The following is a 19,326-nucleotide window of genomic DNA, read 5'->3' as shown; positions in this document are numbered from 1 at the left end:
CTTGGTGTTTGATAAATTTAATCTGAACCTCAGCACAGTAAAGCTCCAATCTTTGTTGGATCTCATTTGGGACACAAAAAACTCAAGTTTTGTGCTTTTTATTGTAATTAGAGAGTATTTGCATTTTTTGGATTTCGTTTTCTGTGGCAATTAGTTAGTGTGGGAATTATTTCAGGTGTTAAATGGCTTCGAAAGCGAACGCGGATGGTCGAACTAGGAGCTTGGGATTTCTCCTTCCAATTTCATCATTTCTGCGAATAGGAGGGGAAGAAGATGATGAACAGTGTTCAATGATCTCCTTCTTTTTTTTATAAATATTTTAATTATAAAAAAATAACAATTATTTTTATTATTTAAATATTTTTTATTCACATAATAATATTAAATTAAATTTGTGGGATTCATTTATATGCCACATCATCACTTAATATAAATTTTAACGGAATTATGACGGAAGGACCACATTGATTTGCAACAACCATTTTCAGGGACTACAATGATTGATTTTCAATTTCAGGGACCATCTTGATTGTGTGAGTCAATTTCAGGGATCATTTGTGATAAAAACCCTAATATATATATATATATATATATATATATATATATATATATATATAATTAAACCATCAACCATCACATCATGTAGTTCATAAAATATGGTCTAAAAACTTGATATCCTTAGCATTTTTCTTAGCTACATGCAGTTTCTCTGTTTTTTCACGTGCCACCAGTAATATATTTGTCGGTACTTTAACAAACTTCAATTCATTTCTCAGTTTTGCCACCCACAGTTTATATAAATACTCTTGTACACATCTTTGTTTCATATTGCGGGAGTACATAATACAATTTTCTTGGTCATGGTTATCAATTTAAAGCTTTTAGATTTTCAGGGGACCAGAAAAAAAAAAAAGGGTGGGGAGGAATGAAGAAAGTAAAGGAACATGGGAAGAGGAGCTTGAGAGACAATTAAATTTACTAAAAAAAAAAAAATTATTTCCTTACAAAAATGGGTGGCATGGGAGAATTCAAGCTCAAGACCGTGTTCCACGACAAGGTATATTTTTACGTTTTAATTTAGTTCTTTGTTTTCTTTTCTGCTTGAATTCTTCTAACTTTAGTTGTTCCATTTTCATTAGTCAATTTTTTGAAGTCTTTTGTGTGTGTGTGTTTTTTTTTTTTGTTTTTGAAGAAAAATCAGCTTAACTAAGGGGAAAAATATCTAGAACAACCAACACCAGTGTAGTTAAAGAGAAAAAAATGTCTAAGCTTCGTTAGGGAGAGATATATCTCAAACATTTACGTTAACCAACACTTATAACCACATCGGCTGGAAAGTTTTGACTCATGGATTAAAGTGTTATTTATGCGAAAAAAATAATAACATATTTTTGGATAGAAGATTGAAAGCTATTATGTTACTGACATATTCATTTTATCTCGTGGTGATCAAACCTCATGTAGAAGATCTGCGTAGTCGTAGCCGGGAGGTTAGACTGAAAAGTATGACTTAGCTACGTCACGGCAGAATTTCTACGGGCCTTGAGTGTAGTATATGAACAAGGGAGCAAGCATGGTGAGCAAGTGCAAGGCAAGAAGGGTAGAGAGATGGGTTTGGAACACTTGGTACCATGCTTGCAGAGGATGAACCAGTTATGTGTAACATGGAAAATGGTGATAAAAAGACGATGAAGGATAATCTTTTATGGCTAGTTGGTTCGTATTGTTAGTTGTTTATCTGTTTATTTTTTTTTTAAATACACTCATGTAGCTAAGGGTGGCAATTTCTGACACGACCCGATAATTCGACACGACACGACACGACACGAAATTAAGAGGTGTTCGGGTTGACACGATAACGAATCGGGTCGTTATCGGATACCCGATAAGCACTTGTTAAGATAACGGGTTGGTTCAGGTATACACGTAGGTAACACGATACACGATAAGCAAAATATTAATTTTATAATTTTATAACCCTAAAAAAATATTATATATATTAATTTAACAATTTTATACCCCTAAAAACTATAATAATTATATATATATATTAAATTAAATATTAAAAATTAGTGACCATTGGATTGGCATAAATATACATATCATTCAATTTCTTAAGTGTTATACGTACAAAATAAATAAATTTAAATCTACTTAATAAATATATGTGACGACCCGTCCCTACTTTTCACTGAAATTTCTTTGTCATTGGTGTGTTTTGACGATTTTACCCTTCTTGGACAAAAGTGGATTCTGACGTGGACGTGGTTTTCGGCTTTCAGTTTCATTCTTCTGATTTCGTACGTAATTAGTACTCATCGCAACGAACGTGTGAGCGTGTGTTAGACTCGAATCGGATCTGTAATGAGAAAGTTACGCTCTGTTAAAGTACGTTAGTTAGAGGTATTTTGTACACATGCGTACAAATTATTCAGTGCTTGGAACACTATAAAGAGACAGATTTTGTACATTGAAAATTGTACAAAATCTAAAAATCCAATCCCATTCCTTAAAAAGGGGATCCATGTCTCCCTACACCCAACCAATCAAATTTCATCTTTTCCTCAAATCCCTCTCATCCATTCACCACCAATCACAACTTTGCCCTCAACCTTGCACCTAATCAGAAACACTATCCCTCAGTGTTGTTCTCCAATCAGAACACTCAACCTCAGTCTCTCTATTTTCTCTCTCCCCAAAAGCTCTATCTTCTTCTCTGCAACATACATACATACACACAGGCACGCCGAACCACCATCACCGTGTGGTTCATTCTCTTGTGGCCTCACTACCATTGAGAGCCCTCATTCTCCAAACCAGACCTAGCAGAGGTCCCTCCTCCTTTCTCCTTCCCTGCACCTTGGAACCATCATGGTTCTCAAGCTATTTCGATGAGTTCTCACCGTTCACGGCTTAGGTAAGCCCCGTGAAATCCTAAAAACCTTCATTTCATTCCTATGGGTTAGTATTGATCTCATGTACATGTTTTTAATGAACGTTTTAGCACAGAAAGCTCGAGGATGGGAGATTGCTCAGTTTTCCAGCCAAGGGTCCGTGGCCATTTGGCCATTTTTAGACCAGATTTTCGATCAACACCGTCAACGTTTAGACTTCTAGTAGGTATGAATCTATTCCCTACATTTCTAGCTTCAAATGGGGTTTTGTATCATCGATTCTGGTGGTGATTCAAGCTAGTTATTAGCTTTGAAAGTTGGGATGAAACTTCCCAGATTTCTAAGAACTAGGAACCGTGGTCATTTGGCCACTTTCAGGCCATTTTTCCAACCACCACAGACCTTATCTTGGCTTTGTTTTGAGGTGGTTTTGTTCCTTACATTCCTACCTTCAAAATGGCTTTCGAATCATAGATTTTGGTTGAGAATCGAGCTTGTTAGGAGCTCTGGAAGGTAGACCTTTAACCTGCAAAACGCAGGAATTCGTGAAAAAGGCGAGTACAGCTGTACTCGCAGGTGCGTGGGCACGTTTGGGCTCACGTGGGTCATCGGCGGGTGCAGCGCATGGCTACTAGTGCAGCCACTTGTGACGCTGCATCCGGCCTCTGATTGACCTTCTGTCAATTTGTGCAGCTTTGACGTCAAGTAGATTGATTTCATGTATTCAAACCCTATGTTTGAGCAATCTACGGAGGTTTTATTTAAGTTTCCGTGTATGTGTTATTAAACTAAGTTAATAAGTAATTTCACATATAGGGGAAACGTATCCCGAGGACGTACGAGGTCAAGCAAGGCTAGGAGGCTTCGTTTCGACTGCGTATCTGTGAGTGGGCAGTTTATTTTATACCTATACATATTGATAGTTTTCCTAAATGCGTAGTTACTTCACTTTTACGCTAATATTGCCAAGTATTCGTTATTGTGATATTAAATGTGATAAATGATGTTATATGGTTGGGATATTACTGTCATGACATTCATATATATATATATCTATACATGCTCATCTTGCTGCACTGGTGTTAGTACTCGCCCCAGGGCTAGGGCCAGTCCTTCACGTGTATGTTCACATTGCACCATTCGCTCTCCTTGGATCCAAGTTAGGTGCCAGTCATGTCGGGTAGCTTGCATTAGGCAATCTGACTTGTATGTGATGTGCTTCTGCACCAATCTTCATGTGATCATAATACTAGCGCGTATTGATTACAACTAGTCCTGTTCATGTGAGAAATTATCTATTCGAACTCGTGTGTCAGCTTAGATGGATGAGCACTTAGCTATACTTGATTATCACATGATTTCATTGCTGTGGCATTTATATATCATGACTTGGCATATTTCTGGTTATAATGCTATTGTATTATTGTTTACATACTTATGTAGTATGTTTTAAGGAAACTATACCTGTTTTACGATGAAGGGTTAGTATATTCGAAAATAAAGGTTTCTACAAAACGTTGTTTTGCTGATCTACTCAACTTTGTTTTTCGCCCTTCCAAGTTTAGTAGATGTGCTTACGTATAAACAAGGATTCTGGAAAATTGATAAGCTCATATTTATATATATTTTACATCAAATTCACTTGTCTTTTCTTAGTTAGTTCCTTATATTCTTGAGCTATTTACTTTGTTTTTGTGTTTTGTGGGATTTGTCAAGCAAATAAAAGAAAAATAGCACAAGTGGGATTTTAAGTAACAAATTCATCAAAACTGCCTGTGCAGATCAGCTGACTTTGGAAGCAAATTTCGAAAAGCTCAGAATGAATTAGAGAATGAGCCTTACATACTTGGAAAGCTACGGATGTCTATTTTCTGGAGCATTTCGCAGATTGTTAATATCATTTTTCTAGAAGAAGTTATGGCCGTTTTAACATTGAAAGGTTACCAAGAGGCTGAGCAGTTTGTAACTGCAATGAAAGCAATATACCCAATAAATCTAGCAGCCAAAACTGATGCAGCCAAGAACAAGTCAGCTGACACTTATTCAAATATAAAAGGGAATGGAATTGAAGATGAGGATTAAGAGGGAGTAATTGGCATAAAGGCTACCTAAAAAGTTACAATTGTTTTAACAATTTCCTCTCACTTATTGTCATCACTAAATGGCTATTAGTGGGTGAGTTAAGGAGAAGAAAATGATGAAACAAGAATTGGTTTAAAAGCAGCGTTGGGGAAGGAAGGAGAGAGGAGGATGCCTCGGTCGATTTCTTTCGGTTCTATCTTCTCAAACTCATGTCTATCTTTTGCTTTTACTTAAGGATTGTGTGTAACTAAGTTTTTAGTAGTTAGGGGCTGTTTTGAAGCCCCGAATATGATTGCAAGTTTGTTATGACATTTCATTTGAATTACTTTTATGAATGGATGAAAATTGTTTCACTACTTGTCTCATTGATGAATTCTTTATTTGTTTTCTGTGGATGCATACTTAGTAAACATATCTAGGATTCTAATGCTATGAATATGTGTGTGTCTGCTCTTGTTGAATGAGGACCTACATATGTTCTGGAGTAGTACTTGTTAATTGCGATTAACATGTGAACCAATTTCTAGGATAAGTAAGATAACGCCAGTACTTACGATGCCTTGTGATGACTCAAACTCTTTTCGTTCTTAATGATTTCTACTTGTTAAATCTACGAACACGCTATTCTAGATTGCATGCTAGGGACTAAGTTAAGTTGAAAACGCTATTCTCTTAACATACTACATAAGAAAGAGTAATAGGTTGAGTTATAACATTGAGCCAACTTGAGCATCTTCATCCGGAAATAAAAGGAATTTGAATGAAACATAACATGTTTGCATGATTATTTGGTGGTGGATAGCAATTCCCCTAACTCGTTTTTCTTAATTTGTGAACTACCTAAAATCTATTTCTGTCCTGTTTTTGTTCAATTTAATTTAAATAGCAAATCAACTCCAAAAATCCCACAAATTTGTATAAGTGTAGCTCTATGTGTCTAGTGTCTTCATATAACATTTTGTAGAATTTAGATAAGTGTAAGTTGGTCTAATAATTATTTTTCGGTGGCTGGTTAGTAGGGACAGCAACCAGTTTTTGTGACATTTTAAGTAATTAGATAAAATAATCTTCTACGGGAATGACCCTTATAAAAACAAAAGATAGACATGAGTTTGAGAAGATAGAACCGAAAGAAATCAACTGAGGCATCCTCCTCTCTCCTTCCTTCCCCAACGCTGCTTTTAAACCAATTCTTGCTGCATCATTTTCTTCTCCTTAACTCACCCACTAATAGCCATTTAGTGATGACAATAAGTGAGAGGAAATTGTAAAACAATTGTAATTATTTAGGTAGCCTTTATGCTAATTACTCCCTCTTAATCCTCATCTTCAATTCCATTCCCTTTTATATTTGAATAAGTGTTAGCTGACTTGTTCTTGGCTGCATCAGTTTTGGCTGCTAGATTTATTGGGTTTATTGCTTTCATTGCAGTTACAAACTGCTCAGCCCCTTGGTAACCTTTCAGTGTTAAAACGGCCATAACGTATTCTAGAAAAATGATATTAAAAATCTACGAAATGCTCCAGAAAATAGACATCCGTAGCTTTCCAAGCATATCAGGCTCATTCTCTAATTCATTCTGAGCTGTTCGCAATTTGCTTCCAAAGTCAGCTGATTTGCACAGACAGTTTTGATGAATTTGTTACTTAAAATCCCACTTGTGCTATTTTTCTTTTATTTGCTTGACAAATCCCACAAAACACAAAAAAAAAAGTAAATAGCTCAAGAACTAACTTTAATTGCTTGACAAATCCCACAAATCTCACTTGTGCTATTTTTCTTTTATTTGCTTGACAAATCCCACAAATCCCACTTGTGTCGGCCAGCACAACTCGATTTGGAGTCCTAGTGAGACTTTCCTGGTTGGGGTGTGTCATATATATATACCATTGAACTTGATGGGATACGAATTCTACGAAACTAATTTTAACAATCCAACCGTCAAACTGTTGGAAATGTGCCCTAAAACCAATCATATGATGATACTTTACGGACATTTCAAATGTTAAACTAATCTAGTTTAACATATAAAGGGCAAAGATTATTGTTTGAGCCGTCTCATATAAATGTTATATGCTTAAACGATAAAGTCCAAGGAATATGTGATTGGGAGAATGCAATCTAATGAAGTTAGATTAATGAGACCATTCTTTCGTAGACACATCCTAAATGTTCCTGATCATAGGATTACCAATTGGGCATTGACAGTCCGTTAAGATCAGTACGTACTGTGTCTTCTCTCAGGGAGAGTGACTAGTCTCGAGTCATTGGTGTGTGTGACATCAAGACAAGTACGTAGGTGCTCAATAAGAGAATGAGTTCACTGAACGTGATCAACGAAGAGTTCTTATATTCCATGTCACATGAGAACTCATGGTTGGGATAATGCAAAGTAGTCCTTTGACCTGAGGCATCACAATTGTCTTGTGGTTAAGTCCTTAATCTTTGATTATGTCTAATTCATCCCCTAGGGGTGTCACGGCATCGTTGGGGTTAAGCCACTTAGCTATGGAGACAAGTAAATGCGCAACAAGGGATCTCTAACCTTCAAACAGTTGAGGGAGAATACTCTATGATATGATTTGGAATCTCGGGCCAGAGTATGAATGAGATTGGGGAATGCGTTCCAAATCACATTCAAGGAAATCATATAAGCAAACGATTCACATTGGATAGTAGACATGAGTAAATAAACTATCATACCAAACAATGTGGTCAAGAGTATTAGATTAGAGAAAGACCGTATTGCATTTGTAATCCCGAACTGAATAGGTTCTCTATCCTCTTCTGATTAGCTTGGGTAACCATGACATGCTGCTAGGCGTCAACCATGGTTTGTGGAAGCCCTATACGTGTATAACCACTAAAGGGAGAATTGAAAATTGTTTCAATTCACAATCGATGTAAAATGGTTTTAATCGCCCACTGCCTCGCTAAAAGGAACCTAATGGATCGCACACCATAAAAGGTAGAGATTGAAGATTAAACGGAAATGAGTAAGAATGATTAAATGGTTTAATCATTTATTTATGGCAAGGATTAATTAATATGTTAATTAATCAAACGAATTAGTTCGTTAAAGACTTCGGGATAGTTTTGGACCTTAAGGCCCAATGGGCTTCGAACGTCAAGCCCATTAACTTAAGTTGTATGACAATTTAATGAATAAAGATTCATTAAAGCCCAAAAGCCCATAAATCCCTATATGGCCGGCCATGAAGATGAATTAGGGTTGTTTGGTTATTTAGGTCACTTAAAGAAGTGACTATATAAATGACTTTATAACAAAATATTCATAATGTGATTAAGGGTTTATTTTGGGTGAAAATGGGTGAGAATTGTCTCTCCATTTTCTCTCTAAAGAAGCTAACACCTTGGAGGGTACATCTAGCAATCCTACTACTCCAAGGTCACTCATTTCTTCTACAATCAAACCTTGGTGAAGAGACTTAGAGGTTCTCAATTTTGGGAACTTAGAGAACCTATTCTTCCATCCAAATCCATGGATCTAAGAAGCAAGGAATGAAGGCCCTATCTCTTTGGGTGATTAGCCTTTGCTTATGCAAAGAGGAATCTACAAAGGTATTAATTTCAACTCACTTTGTTTTGAGTTGATTATTGGTTCACCAATCTACTAGGCTTTGAATTTCATGGGTAATGTTTTGTTTTTGAATGCATACAAGCATGATTCCGCCTTTAATTTGTTAATTGCATGCTATAGATGTTATTCAAATGAACATGTTTTTCAAAATAAATCCTTCACAAACTTGTTTGTATATGCTTCGACATCGCATCAACAAAAATCGCAATAAACAAACATTCAGAGATCAAGTAACAGGATAAAACTTTTCGACGGTTATCAACGAAAAATCATGATTTAACAGTTATTTTAACTTCGATTTTGATGATTTTTTACAGCTACATTCCTTGACTCTATACGAATATAATGAATGAACTCGATCTTCAATTTAAAATATTTAAACTAGTGGATACCACAAATCTTATGTTATACTTAATGAAAGTATGAATAAACTCTTAAGTGTTAGTGAATCTATTGTTTTGATGAGATACGCATTCTACGAAACTAGTTTCAACGATCCAACCGTCAAACATGTTTGTATATACTTTGAGATCGCATAAGCCAAAAATTGCAAAAAACAAACATTCAAAGATCAAGTAACGTGACAAAACTTTTCGACGGTTATCAATGAAAAATCATAATTTGACGATTATTTAACTCCGATTTTGATGATTTTTTACAGCTACACTCCTTGACCCTATATGAATACAATGAATGAATTCGATCTTCAATTTAAAATATTTACACTAGTGGATACCACAAAATCTTATGTTATACTTAATGAAAGTATAAATAAACTCTCTAAGTGTTAGTGAATCTATCGTTTTGATGGAATACGCATTCTATAAAACTAATTTCAACAATCCAACCATCAAACTTGTTTGTATATGCTTCAAGATCGCATGCGCCAAAAATTGTAAAAAACCAACATTCAGAGATCAAGTAACGGGACAAAACTTTTCGACGGTTATCAATGAAAAATCACGATTTAACGGTTATTTTAACTCCGAATTTGATGATTTTTTACAACTACACTCCTTGACCCTATATGAATACAATGAATGCACTCGATCTTCAATTTAAAATATTTACACTAGTAGATACCACAAAATCCTATGTTATACTTAATGAAAAAGTATGAATAAACTCTTTAGTATTAGTGAATGTATCATTTTGATAGGATACGCATTCTATGAATAAACTCTTTAGTATTAGTGAATGTATCATTTTGATAGGATACGCATTCTATGAAACTAGTTTCAACGATCCAACCGTCAAATTTGTTTGCATATGCTTCAAGATCGCATATGCCAAAAATCGCAAAAACAAACATTCAGAGATCAAGTAATGGGACAAAACTTTTCGACGGTTATCAACGAAAATCACGATTTAACGATTATTTTAACTCTGATTTTGATGATTTTTTTACAGCTACACTCCTTGACCCTATATGAATACAATGAATTAATTTGATCTTCAATTTAAAATATTTACACTAGTGGATACCACAAAATCTTATGTTATACTTAATGAAAGTACGAATAAACTCTCAAATGTTAGTGAATCTATTGTTTTGATGGGATACGCATTCTCCGAAACTAGTTTCAACGATCCAATCATCAAGCTTGTTTGTATATGCTTCAAGATCGCATAGCCAAAAATCGCAAAAAACAAACATACAGAGATCAAGTAATAAGACAAAACTTTTCGACGGTTATAAACGAAAAATCACGATTTAACGGTTATTTTATTTTAACTCCGATTTTGAAGATTTTTTACAGCTACACTTCTTGATCCTATATTAATACAATGAATGAATTCGATCTTCAACTTAAAATATTCACATTGGTGGATACCACAAAATCTTATGATATACTTAATGTAAGTATAAATAAATTCTAAGTGTTAGTGAGTCTATCGTTTTGATGGGATACACATTCTACGAAACTAATTTCAACGATCCAACCGTCAAACTTTTTTGTATATGCTTCAAGATCGCATATGCCAAAAATCGCAAAAAACAAACATTCGAAGAACAACTAACATGACAAAACTTTTCAACGGTTATCAACAAAAAATCACGATTTATTGGTTATTTTAACTCCGATTTTGATGATTTTTTACAGCTACACTCCTTGACCCTATATGAATACAATGAATGAATTCGATCTTCAATTTAAAATATTTACACTAGTGATACCACAAAATCTTATGTTATACTTAATGAAAGTATGAATAAACTCTTAAGTGTTAGTGAATCTATTGTTTTGATGGGATACGCATTCGACGAAACTAGCCGTCAAACTTGTTTGTATATGTTTCAAGATCGCATACGCCAAAAATCACAAAAAACAAACATTCAGAGATCAAGTAACGGGACAAAACTTTTCAACGGTTGTCAACGAAAAATCACGATTTAATGCTTATTTTAACTCCAATTTTGATGATTTTTTTTACATGTACACTCCTTGACCTTATATGAATACAATGAATGAATTCGATCTTCAATTTAAAGTATTTACACTAGTGGATACCACAAAATCTTATGTCATAATGATCGATGAAAATTGAGGATTTTGTAAAAGGAATAATATGCAAGCTTTGAGTTCCATTGACAAGGTTTAAACTTTTGAGAAATGCTTCACAACCTTGAAAACAAAGACTCTTTCATTTTGCATATCCTTGCACATTTAATATTTTGTAATAGACTAGTAGTGTATGAATGTTTGTTAATTAGGCTGTTATTTTTTAGTGTAGATGTAGTCCTTAAACGACAAATGTGTTTTATTGTTTTGAAGTAATATTTATGTGGCAATGCGATAACATGTGTTACACGAAAACGACACGAATACGACAAACACGATCTGTTTGCCAGGCCTCCATGTAGCCAAGCAAAAATGTTAATTCTAAAATTTCTAAATGCTGACGTGGCCCAAATTGTTTTTTTAATGTTGCTCCAACCTATTGAAAATACATAAAGTAATTCAGATGACTTCTCTTTTTGGCGTTTTATTCTAAAGACATTTCAGGGGAAACAATAATAAAGGAGTATTACATTGGTTTAACTAGTAAATAATAAACTAATAACAATGGACGAATTAATTCCTTCCATGCCAATCCAAATCAATCTACTAATTTGCACAAGAATTATAAAATCAAAGCATTTGAAGTCATTCATTTTGCTCTTTTTTCAGTACCTAACATATTGTTTGTTTGCTTTGGAGTCTATAACGGGATGACTTTGGCCAAAGTGCACTGTGTATCTATCCTCTCCCTTTATTTTCTCGAGTTTATGTCATTTCTTGTAAGCCTGCCATACTGATAACTCATTTATTTTATACATTTATACCATCCATTCCTAGTCTCTTTGTGATATTTTGAGTTAAACTAATTACGTTTTATGCTCTGCTGTGTTAATGTGCAGTTAATTGTATTTTAAAGTTCATTTGGGGGCAAATGAGGCAAAATGGTGCTGAAAGTGGAGAATTCAATAAGGATTCTAATGTAGAGAGAGATTCAAAGTGTACAATTGAAGATGGTGATGAATATGGTCCTTTAAGACACCAATAATAGACAAAAACGTTTGAAATAAATGCACAATTACTGGAATGTCTTGGCAATCTGTAACAGCCTCTTTAACCTCATAAAACCTAGTTTTTCAGCCACTTTTACACAAGCTTCCCTTGGGGATGCCTAGAGCTCTTTCTCTCCTCTTTCTTTGACCTATCTTCCAGAAACAAAACCTTATTTCCCTTCACCATCTACTGCCACGAAAGAAACCATGCAGCTGCACTATTCTTGGAGAAGTTCAACATCAGAATTGCTTCAAAGGGTTTCTTATATGAATCTCATTTCACTCATGTTGCACTTTTTAATTTATATTTTTTGTGATCATGTTGTGTAATTAAGTTCATAGTTGGGGATTTCGATGTAGCCTTGCAAAATTACTCTATGTTGTTAACTTAAAGTATTCAAATTACCAATTGTTTTTTTGTTTCATTCACTGATTCTATTCTTTAATTTGTTTGTTTATCTTAATGTTTGATCACCCTTAAGGCTGCTTATGAATTATTTGATCAAGGTTCTAGTACACATCATGCTTAATCTTGGTGGACATGTGAATGAATGGAGAAAATGCTATGCAAACATCCTACCATGTGATTTCTTTGGTTCTTTGAAGTTTTCTTGTTCTTAAGATCACCTCCACCGTGCTAAATAGCCTGATGGACAGGCTTCCCCTCCAACCAAATAGCCAGAGCCTAATGGTCTAGCCTATGCAGGCATGTGGATGAAAGGGGGCCCGAGTGAGAGGCTTGTGGGGAGTCACTGGCCAAAGAGCCCGAAGTGGGTATGACGTAAGGCTGACATCAAGGCGACGTCAGCCATGTTCCCCCTATTTTTTGCGTCAAGCGCGTGCAATGCACTCGCGGGTGGGGGTGCGTCCTGACACAATTTGTAGTGTGTGTCTGGTTACCGTTGGCATGCCACGTGGCGCCTCCGTGTCCTTTGGATCTCAACGGTAACTTTTTCTATACCGTTGGCATGCCACGTGGCGCCTCCATGTCCTTTGGTTACCGTTGGCATGCCACGTGGCGCCTCCGTGTCTTTTATAAATTAAAAAAGAAAAAGAAAAAACAGTTTAAAAATCTGAAATATTACTGTTGTGCCACGTGGCACACTCTGGAGGTTTGGTTTTCAAAAATTTTTAATCCAACGGCAATGATTAATTATGTGAATAAAAAAAATATAAAAAATCAATAAAAATCCGAAATTTTTTTTTGAAAACTTAAAAAAAAAAATATTTTACTTTTCTATAAATACCTTCTCATTATCTTCTACATTACACCACAATTTCATATTTTCTCAACTACTTTAAAAAACATTCCTATATTTCTCTCAAAGTTTCAATCCAATTTTTTTTCCAACAAAATGACTAATGATGCAGGTATGAATTGGACGCTTATTGAAGATGTTACGTTGTGTACTAGTTGGGTTAAAGTTACTCATGATCTAATTACGGGTAATGAAATGTAGTTGTGAGAAATGTGGAGTCTTTATTCATACCAATTATCTTGAGAAAATTGGTGGGAAAAGAACCAAAGAATTGATGTCCAGTTGTTGGAGAATACTCAGTCAATCGTTTAGTATGTGGAGAGATGCCTTGGCACAAGTTAGTGGTAATCTTCGAAATGGAGAAAATTTAGTGGATCATGTAACAATATATTATTTATTTGTTTGTACTATACCCAAATTTATATTAGTTACTTTGATTATAATTATTTCTTCTCCCACATTGTGTAGACACTTCAAGCACAAGCTTGGTATAATGCCAAAACCAAAAGCAAAAACAAATCATTCAACTGATGGGAATGTTGGAATATTGTCAAAGATTGTCCTAAATTTAGAGTTGTGCCTATCGGCCAGAAGTTTTCATGAACAGCACCCCTTTACACTCTATGCCCGATCATGCCTCGCATGTTCATGAAGATGACACATAAGAAGTGCCCGAAACGCCCCCTTGAACAAGTGTCGAGGTCGACCCGTTATCCAATTAAGCCTCAAGGTACGAAGGCTTCAAAGAGAAAAGAAAGTGCTTCCAAGAATGATTAAGCAAAGTATATGGAAGAACTTGCTTGCCAAGGTGAATTGACTTTGGTGCGGGAAATGGCTAAATGTGAGGCTGATAAGGCTAGAGATGAGGCAAAAGCTGCAGCTGTTGAGAGAGAATTTCAAGCTAACGAGAGAGAAAGAGAGCTACTTAGGCAAGAAAGGGAACACGTTAGAGAATAAAGAATGGCTCAACAAGATCGTGACATTATGAACACGCCTTTAGAAGGGAAGTCTCCAAATTCTAAATATTTTTGGAAGTCGGAGAAAGTAGACGTGGTGCAAATGAGGCGTGCAAGAGAAGCGAGAGAAAGAGGAGATGGTCCTAGCATAATAAGAGAAGATCATCCTAGCATCACAAATTGGTTAGGCGATGATGATCCATTCACGAGCCCATAATTTTTCAATCACTTTGTTTGTAATCGGCGCCCATAATTTTCCAATCACTTTGGGTTGTAATTTATTATTTATTGAATAGAGTACTTTATGTTGTTTCCAATTTATTGAATTTAGTACTTTATTTAAAGTAAGAGTAAATTTATTTAATTTGTAACTTATTTATACTAAGAGAATCTTTATTCAAAGGACATAAACACACCAAATAAAATTACATAAACGTACCAAATAATAAAAAAACTTACTAAATGAACTAAACACACCAAATAAAATTACATAAACATACAATGAACTAAAAAAAACACACCAAATAAAATTAAATAAACACACCAAATAAAAACAATTCCCACTGGTACTCTATCAAGTCAATTTGCCGGTCATTGTGCATATATGGCTTTTGAAGTGCAGTATATTGTTGAATGAACCTTTCATTGTAATGTCCATTCCTTTCTAATGGCTCGTGTTGCACGGGTTCTTTGGTGGCGTCATGAGCACAATATATTTATGTTCTGGAATTGTTCATTGTGTCTGGCTTATATTCATCAATGGCATCAAAATCGTACTCATCTTTCACAATCATGTCGTGAAGAAGGATGCACGTCATCATGATGGATCTTAGCGACTCTAAATCAAACATTCTGGCATCACCCTTGACAATCGCCCAGCGAGCTTGGAGGATACCAAAACAACGCTTCACATTCTTCCTGCTCTCCTTTTGACAGCTTGCAAAGTGTTTTTCCTTTGCACTTCACGAACGTGGCACTGTTTTGACAAACAATGACCACCTTGGGTAAATGTTGTCTGCTAGGTAGTATGGCCCATCGTACTTATGTTCGTTGACCCAGTATGTGACTTTTGGTACCTTTCCTTGCAGGACATCGTTGAACACTGGAAATTGGGCAAGGACATTGAGGTCATTTTCAGCTCCCGTAACCCCGAAAAAGGTGTGCCAAATCCATGTATTAAAGATGCCACCGCCTCCAAAATGATACTTTTTGCTCATTTTCTGTCCTCATAAGCATCATGCCTTGCACTTGGACAGTTTTTCCAGCTCTAGTGCATACAGTCAATGCTTCCAATCATCCTAGGAAAACCTCGTATCTCGGCCTTCTTCAAAAGCCTTTGCAAGTCCATCTCAGTAGGTCTCCGAATGTGCTCTGCGGTGTAGATAGATTCAATTGCTCTGCAAAACCTTATTAGGGACTCAAGAATGGTTGATTTCCCCATCCTCGCTATCTCATCCACTTGGTTTGCAGATGCTCCATATGCAAGCATCCACAAGGCAACAATAATTTTTTGCTCAGGAAGAAGACCCATAACACCAAAAACATCATTCTTTTGCACAAAGTAAGAATCATGGTTGCAAACAACAATCGTGATGTTGTTGAACAAATATCATTCCATTCTAAAATGCCGTCTAAAGTATGTATTAGGGAATGCACTGTTATGGATAAAATAATCATCCAAGAGATCCATACCTCATCGTTGCTTACTTCTACCAAGGTTTGCGGAACGGCTGGGCCTGTAGATTTGAGCCACAACTAGGATGACTCGATGGGAATGTTAGGCTCTGGCCATTCTTGCTTCGTCATCTCTCCTTTTACGCTCCTCATCCTCTTCCATCTCATTTTGGGCCACCTGGAGATTGAACATTCCTTCTGATTGGTTAAACAATTCTTCCTCTTGCTGATCAATTTCCCACATCATCCTTGAAGAAGAAGACATTGTAAGAAGGAAGTGGAAACTATGAATAATGATACAGATTTTGATTTTGGTGAAAAACGAAGCAGAAACTATGAATAATGATAGAGATCTTGAGAAATTTGGTGTGAGATTTCTAAGGATGGATGGTGGATTATATGGAGGATTCAGAAAAGATTAAGTTGTAGATAATGCCACGTGGCATGCCATCATTCATTAAAAATTTGATCGAAATCTATCCTCAAAGATTGTAAACAGATTGTGACATGTGGCGCGACGTGATTAGTTAAAAATCTTATTGGAAATCTATCCTCAATGATTCTGAAAAGGTAATGACATATGGCACAACAACATTGGATAAAAATCTTATTGAAATCCATCACCAATAATTGTCTTTTCGGATAGTGACACATGGCGCAACGAGAACAATTAAAAATCTTATCCGAAATTACAAATAAAATTATTTTATAAATAAAAACAAATACTAATATTTTATTGCCTATTGCCAGGGCTATTCAGTGTAGGGGTGGAGATGCAAAAGGCAGTTACTGTTCATTAATGGCAGTTACTGTTCACTGGGTGGATTAAATAGTGAATAGCCCTAGGGGGCCTTAGCAACGGTGGAGTTGCTCTAATGGATTCTTAATTGGTAGTCTAAGTTGAACATCACAACTAGGTTGCAGATTAAAAGTACTTGATCACAACCACATATCAAATGGATAATCATAAATAAGTAAAATGAACCCTAGTTACAAATTGGAGAGTTGAATACGTTTTGATTTAATTTTCATGAAATTAGTTTGTAATGGTGAAATCAATATCCCTAGTTCTATTCCCATCGTTTATGAATCAATCTATCATTCTTCTTGATCTTGTCTTGCATTTTAAGTCACTTTAGTTTTCGAAACAGAAAACCAAATTCAGTTTAAATTTTCATTATATATTTAGGGTTTACATAAAGCTAGTAATTTGTAGAGGTCTAATCAGTCCCTGTTGTTCGACCCCCTTACTTGTGCCATTATACTATCCTTATATTTGCACTTGAAAGGAACACAACCATAGGCTTTTGTTTGTTCCCTCTTGACTTCGGCCATGGTAATGAATTATCCAGTCTCTCAAAAAAAAAAAAAAAAAAAAAAGATTATAATGCACTCCATTGACATTATATCTCAACTAATTAAGGAGTGGTAGGAGTGAGTAAATTAATTGCCCCCATCGTTTGCATATCCTTTGAGTGGAAGAGTTTACATAACCTAAACTAAAGTATGGCATGAGTGTAGAAAAATAAGATAGCATTGTTTACATGCTAACTTTTCTTAAGATTGTCCTATTTTGTTTTAGGTTAAAATGGTATAATGCACAAACACAAATTTTAAATTGATAAGACTGTCCCTTTCCTGCATTCTAGAGTCAACAAAGAAACATGTGGCAACATTGTTGAAAAAGTTCAACGTCATCTTTCTGCTAGAAAAACAATACCATCTATATGGCAAGTAGGCTTGTTTATTTCCATTCATTCACCTTATCTATTCCGTTAATGCAATCTACCCGCCTCCCATTATCTATATGTGATAAAATTGATAAGTGGAACAAGAATTTCTTATGGGACACACTAAGGAAAATTCCAAGGTTCACCTTGTTAAGTGGGAGACGGTATGCATGCCTAAGATCATGGGTGGTTTAAGTTTGAAAGATACCCATGTTATGAACCAAGCTCTCATTGCTAAAACTGGTTAGAAACTTATGCAAATGGACTCAGGCTTCTGGGCGCAAGTTTTAAAGGGATAGTATCTCAAACACTACAACATGGTGGGTGCTTGCTCTACTAAGTTCACCAATTGTTCTCATACTTGGTGTGGAATCCTCTTTGTTGCCCAAATCCTCCATAATGTTATAAGATAAGTCAGATCTGGAAGCCAAATTCATTTTTGGAAAGACAATTGGCTTGAGTGTGGTGTGCTTGAAGAGTTTGCTACCATCCCCTTTTCAGGTGACATGCTTGAATGGACTGTTGAAGACTTCCTTATTAAATCTGGTTGGAATGTGGATTTGTTATACTCTTGCCTTCCTCCTATTATTGTGGAACATATTTTCAGTTTACATGTTGGTATTGCGAACAATAGGGAAGATAAGGTAATTTGGAGCCTCACCAATTCTTGAACCTTCTTCGTGAAAACTTCATATCTATCTTTCTTTGGCAATGATGATATCATTCCCTAGAAATGGAATTGCATTTGGAAACTTAATTCCCACCCAAATTAGTGACTTTCCTCTGGACTATTCATCATGGGAAAGTTCTCACTAATGTTCAGAGAGCTAGAAGAAGTTTTACAAATAACCCGTGTTGTCCAATCTGCCTTACTATTGTGGAATCAATGGATCATATTTTCAGGTCTTGTAGGCATTCTCTTTCCTTTTGGAATGGTGTTAAAATCCCTTCTGAAGTTGCCCATTCCTTTGCTCTTGATTTTCAGAGTTGGATTGCCATAAACCTTAGGACGGATTGTTCCACCATACATGGTTTACCCTGGAACCTTATATTTGCTTCAACTCTCTGGTATTGCTAGAAATGGAAGAATAATTTTGTTTTCAATGATGGCCAACAATCGCCTTTCTCACCCCAGAAGTTCATTTTTCAATTTGCAAGGGATTGGTATGATGCCAACAAGTGTTCTTCTAGTAAGCCTCCTAGATAAATCATCTCAATCCATTAGATATGTCCACTAATTGGTAGATATAAAATCAATACAGATGGGAGTTGTAATGACCCATTTAGCCATATAAGTGCTGGAGGTTTGCTTCATAATTCCAAAAGGGGAATGGATTAAGGGATTCGCTGCTAATTTGGGGAGATGAACCATCATGGAAGCTAAGCTTTGGGGTGTTTTTATGGGCCTTTCACATAATTTTCTAACTATTAGATAAAACAAAATGTGTTGATGAATACACAAATTCCACATTAATGCCTTAAGTTGGTTCTACGTCTAATATCATTAATGCCTCTTATGATAAAAATCTCATGTCTGCTATGTTGTGTAGGTGATAAAACTCACACTAAATAAACA

General features: G+C 35.6%; 1 long non-coding RNA gene across 3 annotated transcripts; it reads left to right on the top strand.

Annotated features, from left to right (window-relative positions):
• Positions 1 to 2,296: 2,296 nt before the first annotated feature.
• On the top strand, positions 2,297 to 5,329 carry LOC126626663 (uncharacterized). 3 transcript variants are annotated; one of them, XR_007624759.1, is made up of 3 exons: positions 2,297 to 2,917; positions 3,010 to 3,120; positions 4,676 to 5,329. It is a non-coding gene; the product is annotated as an uncharacterized LOC126626663 (long non-coding RNA). The 3 variants fall into 3 exon arrangements; XR_007624758.1 differs by having other exon boundaries at positions 3,005 to 3,120; XR_007624760.1 differs by lacking the exon at positions 4,676 to 5,329 and adding an exon at positions 3,711 to 3,964.
• Positions 5,330 to 19,326: the final 13,997 nt, after the last annotated feature.

The sequence above is a fragment of the Malus sylvestris genome, chromosome 6 (assembly GCF_916048215.2).
Source record: "Malus sylvestris chromosome 6, drMalSylv7.2, whole genome shotgun sequence".
NCBI classification, from domain to species: Eukaryota; Viridiplantae; Streptophyta; class Magnoliopsida; order Rosales; family Rosaceae; genus Malus; species Malus sylvestris.
Note: the sequence above shows the minus strand (reverse complement) of the source record. Positions and strands in the feature narration are given on the sequence as shown.